General features: G+C 37.1%; 1 non-coding gene across 1 annotated transcript; it reads left to right on the top strand.

Annotated features, from left to right (window-relative positions):
• The first annotated feature begins 6,219 nt into the window (after positions 1–6,219).
• Positions 6,220–6,326, top strand: LOC128281158 (small nucleolar RNA R71). The gene has a single exon (XR_008271370.1). It is a non-coding gene; the product is annotated as a small nucleolar RNA R71 (small nucleolar RNA).
• Positions 6,327–6,799: the final 473 nt, after the last annotated feature.

Raw genomic sequence — 6,799 nt, 5'->3', positions numbered from 1 at the left:
CAAAACACATTATATATCACCCAACCTAAGTGCCTAACCAATATGCTACCAATGACACCGTAATGAAAAATTTAACCATTAGCATTCAATACCTTTCGTACCATAAGGTTTATATCAAAACAATTACATTGCATCATTTTTTCCCAATACTAGCATAATTCCAACCAAAGTTCATTAAGTTACCTAAACCATATATACCAATTTAACAATCCAAAACAAGACATAACCGACACATTAACCTTATTAAATCGTCCAATAATTTCTAACTAACATATGCTATAATCAACCATTTATACCAAGACTACTAATGCCAATTTATTAGCAGTTGGATTTCACCAATTAACATATCATGTATGCACCAATTCAACTAACCAACAATGTGTTAAGTTTCAAGCACACATAAGCCATCAATTAACAAACCAACCAAAATATAATTAAGGATTTACATCAATACACATATTTCATAATTCAAATGGAACAAAACATGATGAAATGATCACCAACATGCATTTACCAAAGCCCTATTTACATGCCACTTATAATTGGCAAAATAAATGATCCCGTGATTCGTAACAAGTAGTAAATATTTATAATGAAGATCAAACTTAGACTAACTATTATCACGACGAAAAGGCAAACGCACCTATCAAACAATAGTATAGTAATGGCAAGACTAGGATATCGTACCCAGGGGAACCAAAAGTACTAGTAATGACTGTCTTTTTATTATCTAGCCTAAGAATAATGGGGTTTTATTTTAATTAGCTAATTATCTAAACTAAGAATGCACAGAGAAAAGAATTGGGGAATTGCTGTGGGAAAATCAATTGACTTGAGACAATACCTAAGGAAAAATCCACCTAGACTTATTATTCTGGCTCCGAATCAGACGATTTATTCATTCAACTTGTTCTGTAGAGATCCCTAAGTTATGTTATTATCCCTATTCAAGACTAATAACGTCTAATCCCTAGATTGAATAACCGAGACTTTTCTCTAATTAACACTCTAGGGTTGTATTAACTCGATCTATGGATCCCCCTATTAGGTTTCACCCTAATCCGACAAAATCTTGTCACCCTATTTCTAGGCGCGCAATCAACTCCACTTAATTATGACAAAAGTACTCTTAAATAGGGTCTATTCCTCCTCTGAATAAGAGCATGTCTTGAATCAGTATCCTGGGATATCAAAAAAAGAATTAAGAACACATAATTAAAAACAAGTTAAATATTTATCATACGGTTCAGAAAATAATAACAAGATTCATCTTAGGTTTCATTCCCCTTAGGTATTTAGGGGTTTAGTTCATAACTAAATAAGAAAACATCTCAGAAGAATAAAGAATACAAAACATAAAGTAAACCCAAAACTCCTGAAGGGAAATTAAGGAAGATCTTCAGTCTTGATGATGAATTTGGCTTCTGAGTTGGATCAATCGGCTTTCTTGGAGTAATTCCTTACTCCCCCTTCTCCGTCTCCCTTTTTCTCCTCTTCTAAGGTGTATTTATAGGCTTTGGAATGCCTAGAAGCCCTCAAAAGTGGCCTTTTCTGAATTAGACTTAACTTGGGCTCGGCAGCGACATGCCCATGTGACACCCCCGTGTGCGTCGTGCTTTAATTCTGCCAGATTGACACAGCAGTGTGGTCTGCCCGTGTGAGGAGGTCCAAGCTGTATTGATTTCGTACTTTGGCCCATTTTCTCTGTTTTTGGCCTGTTTCTCGTTCCTTTCGCTCTCTTATGCTCTCCTAAGTGTAAAACATGAAATTAAAGTATTAGGACCATCAAATTCACCAATTCTAATGGAAAATCATCCATAAAATGCGTTAAACATGGGGGAAAAATATGTATAAATTACGGTTTATCAAATACCCCCACACTTAAGCATTTGCTTGTCCTCAAACAAAATCCTCAACTCATAATAAAAATAAATTCTTCTCAACTTATAATTTCTATCGATAATATCTCACATTAATTTATAAGTAATCATACATTGAGAATTCAACTAAAAGAACATAAAAGTTTCAAACATTCCAAGTTGAGTATTTAGTCATGCAAACTTAGGTGCTTCCCTTCTTCTAAGTAATTACCTTTGATTCAGAATATCATAGGGTTTCACATCCTCACTAAAGGTTCACTCAAATCACTCAAGGTGTTTAAGGACAATAAATGAAACACTCAATAGTCAATAATGAAAAGTCATTACCATAGGCTTGCATGAAAATCAAATCTCCACCACTATAATTTAATATGATATATCAATCAAAAGGTCTTTAGAGGGTTGTAATGAGGCTTGGTTAGGGAGTGTGGTCACAAGCTAAAAGAAAGGGTTAGAATCGAGATTGACTTGAAAAGTTGCCTTAATTAGAAAAAGAGTTAATCTTCACTTGCGTACAATAGAGTTTCTCTCTGAATATGGAATTACAGATATATATACATAGTTTTTTGTTTTTTTTTTGCTTTTGTTTTTTTTAAGAACAAGTTAAATAATATAGAACAAAACATAGCTAGGCAATCCATTTAACTCAAATCTCGACAAAAATAGGGATTAATTTAGGGGATTTCAACAATAATGGGTTAAAGGTTAATATTAAGGGTAATACAAGAAATAGTTTGTTTAGGCTCAAGGGGGTTTACTAGGGGTTAATCGTGGAGGTAGGCTTTTCATGGCATGAGTGGGTTAATCCTAAGTGCCTTAATCATTTTGATATATCAAATCAAATGGTGTCGTCTCGACATGCATAATCAAGCAAGTTCTAGAATTATGGCTTTTTTAATGTTTAGACTCGTGAATTCCAGTTCAAAGTAATACCTAGACTTGGGGAAACAACCTATAATTTTAAATTCTTAAAAATCAACTTATCATGCTTGATTTTCTAATGTCTTAAAGTTTAAACAATCAATGCATAAATCCCTATGTTTTAATTCAAGATATATCAACCAAAATCATAAGTCAATTAAAATTTATCCTAAATATGATATGAGAGCTTTTCAAGAGAACACGACAATCATTAATAAATACCCCCCACACTTAAGATGTATATTGCCCTCAATGTACAAAGATAGGTATTATAGAATAAAAATAAGATAGGGAGAGAAGTGAAACTTCTTGTCTAATGAATTCCTCGAACTAGAGTTTTGGAGAGTAATCGGTTCGAGAGTGGAGGAGGATACTCCGACGGTCGTAGAGGTTCATTAGGCCATAATTCCTGCGCCAAAAGAATAGTGGTAGCTATGGTTGTGGTTGAGCAGGACATGGCAGTCGTGGAGAACCTTTCCCGGTGGAGTTTTAGTTCTTATGTGAGGATGAGTTTAAGGGCTCTATATAACTGTGATAAAATCAGGAACTTTTTAGGGGATAGTAGGAAGCATAAGTACTCGAAAATAAATAACCGAAATTTATAATAAAATTTTAAATCTGCTAAAAAATAAAAATTAAAAAATTAAAAAATTAAAAAATAAAAGTAGTTTGGATAAAAATTAATGCAAGGGAAGTGGATTTTAGGATGGATTGGGGGTTGGGGAAATAAGAATTTGGGGAATGGTGGCCGGAATAAGGATTAGGAAGTGGAGAAGGGTTCTGAAAGGGGGAAGAAGATGAACAGTGGTTTGCTTATATAAGGGATGACCACACGGCCCAGGGCCACGCCCGTGTACTCTGAGGGTGAGCCCGTGTTTTTCGAATTTTGCGATTTAGGTCGTGCTCGGCTACTATTCCACACCCGTGTGTCTTGGGCGTGTGTGGCACACGGCCATGTCGCACGGTTGTACCTAGCTTTATTTGCTTCTCCCACGCTCGTGTGTTAGGGTACCACACCCGTTGTATTGTTGTCCACGGCTTTACGGCACGGGCGTGTCTCTAGTCAGTGTTCAAGAAACAGAATCGAGCCTTGCCCTTGGCACGCCCGTGTTTTTCCATTCCCACGCCTGTGTTAATCCTATCAAGTTCACTCACGGCCATGTCGCACGGCCATGGGGATTTATCACATCCCATTTTTTGGGGAAATCATGTCCTACTTCCATACAGCTGTATTGCACGACCGTGTCTCTTCCCCTATTTGGCCACGCCTTTAGGCACGCCCGTGTGTCTGGCCATTTGTGCTGAAAAACTTTGCAATTTAAAGATAAAGTTAATGATTCAAAGTGTTAGAAATTAAAAATAAAGAAATCAAAATATGTTAGTGCTCGAGTTGCCTCCTGAGAAGCGCTTATTTATAGTCTAAGCTCGACTTACCTCTCTAGTGAATGGTCAGGGTGGTTCGAGAAGTTTATACTCCTCATTCCTACTATCAATATCATCAAAATAGGGTTTTAATCGGGTGTTGTTTACCTTAAAAGTTCCGAACTTGGGGTGACTTACCTCCACCGTACTGAATGGAAAAATATTGAGTACCATAAAAGGGATTTCCTCATTCTGTGTCGTAGTGATAATGTGGGGATCTACGGCATCTAGTAAGACTTTATCACCAACCTTAAGTTGATGAGGAGAGGTTTCGGGCTCGTTTTGGCGTAGTTTTGATTTATCATGTGTTCTCGGTTTGTGTGCTCGCTATTCGTCTAGCTCCTCTATCTGTAGCCTTCATTCTTTATGAATGTGTCCTCTATCATTTCTGGAACATGGCTCGTGAACTTCTTTGAAGCTTAATTTCTGCAAAGTCAAATTGTCAGTTTTAATGGATTGGTGTGGACTATTACCTTCAATATTTGATGTGATGCCAGGATTACGAGCTTGAAGGATGACCGTTTCGTCTCCCACATGAAGTGTAAGCTCACCTGTGTCAACATCAATAATTGTTTTAGGAGTTGCTAAAAAGGGTCTTCCTAAAATCAAAGGGGTGTTATTATCCTCCTCTATGTCTAGAACAACGAAATCAAAGAGAAATATGAACTTATCTACTTTCACGAGTACATCTTCAATAATACCCCTAGGGAATCTTATAGTTTTATCTGCCAATTGAATGCTCATCCTAGTTTGTTTAGGTTTCCCAAGACCTAGTTGCTTAAACATTTTGCAAGGCATGACGTTAATACTAGCCCCTAAATCAGCTAATGCATGACTTATATCTAAACTACCAATTAAACAAGGAATTGTAAAACTCCCTGGATATTTCAATTTGTGGGGTAGCTTATTCTGTAGAATAGCTGAGCAGACTGCATTTAGCTCCACATGCGACGCTTCATCCAACTTCCGCTTAATTACTAAAAGCTCTTTTAAAAATTTCATTGCATTTGGCATTTGTGACAAAGCTTCAATAAACGGTAAGTTCATATGTAACTTTTTCAAAAGTTTAAGGAATTTACCGAATTGTTCGTCTGAGCGGTCTTTCCTTGTTGCGTTAGGGTATAGGACACGAGGTTTATATTCGACAGTTACTGGTTTGTTTGTATTTTGATCTACCTCATCTCTCCCTTTGCTTACCACTATTTCTTGCATTGGTTCTGGTTTAGGCTCAATGACTCCTTCGTCATCTTGAGTACTAATTGCGTTGAGGTGTTCCCTTGGGTTAGGTTCAGTATTTCTTAGTAAGCTACCCTGTGGTCATTCGGAGATTAGTTTGGATAGCTAGCCTATCTGAGTTTCGAGCCCTTGGATCGATGCTTGTTGATTTTTAAGTGCTGTCTCGGTATTTTGGAAATGGGTTTCTGATATCGAGATGAATTTAGAGAGCATCTCTTCAAGGTTCGGTTTCTTCTCTTGTTGATAAGGTAGCTGTTGAAAACCCTGAGGATTTTGTGGCTTTTGATTCCCTTGACCACCCTAGGAGAAATTTGGGTGGTTTCTCCAACCTGCATTATAAGTATTACTGTATAGGTTATTTTGAGATCTAAAGTTATTATTACCCATATAGTTGACTTGTTCTTCTTCAGTTGTAGGATTGAAGGATTGGTATTCTGTATGCACACCTCCTCCGCTTGAGTCACACCTCATTACTGGATGTACCTGCATAGAACCAAGTAAACCATCAATCTTTTTATTGAGAAGTTCTACCTGATTTGACAGCATATGAACTGAGTCGACGTTATAAACGCCGATTGTTTTTGTTGGCTTAGTCCTCATGACTTGCCACTGATAGTTATTCAGTGACATTTCTTCAATGAATTCATAAGCCTGTTCAGGTGTTTTGTTGTTGATGGTTCCGCCAGCAGCTGTGTCAACCATTTGCCGAGTTGAGGGATTTAGACCATTGTGGAATGTTTGTACTTGTAGCCAAAGCGGTAACCCATGGTGAGGGCACCTTCTCAGTAAGTCCTTGTATCTCTTCCATGCATCGTAAAGTGTTTCTAAATCCATCTGCACAAAAGAAGAGATATCATTACGTAATTTAGCCGTTTTAGCCGGTGAAAAATATTTTAGTAAAAATTTCTCGGTCATTTGTTCCCAAGTAGTAATTGACCCTCATGGTAATAAGTTTAACCACTGTTTAGCTTTGTTCCTTAATGAAAAAGGAAATAACCGAAGACGTATGACATCATCAGAAACGCCATTGATTTTAAATGTACCGCAAAATTCCAGAAAGTTTGCTAAGTGAGCGTTGGGATCTTCATCTTGCAAACCATCAAACTGAACAAACTGCTTTATCATCTGAATAGTGTTAGGTTTTAATTCAAAAGAATTTGCAGCTACAGCAGGTCTAACTATGCTAGATTCAGTTCCTGTTACAGAAGGTTTAGCATAATCATACATAGTGCGTGGAGCATGATTTTGATTAGCTGCAATTGCATAAGGTAGCTGATTGCCTTGGTTTTCAGCCATCTTGTCGGTTGGAGGTTGAGTATCATCTTCTTACTCGTTCTTTA

Source organism: Gossypium arboreum, chromosome 9 (genome assembly GCF_025698485.1).
Source record: "Gossypium arboreum isolate Shixiya-1 chromosome 9, ASM2569848v2, whole genome shotgun sequence".
In the NCBI taxonomy this organism is placed as follows: domain Eukaryota; kingdom Viridiplantae; phylum Streptophyta; class Magnoliopsida; order Malvales; family Malvaceae; genus Gossypium; species Gossypium arboreum.
The sequence above is the reverse complement of the archived record's forward strand: the minus strand, read 5'-3'. Positions and strand labels throughout refer to the sequence as shown.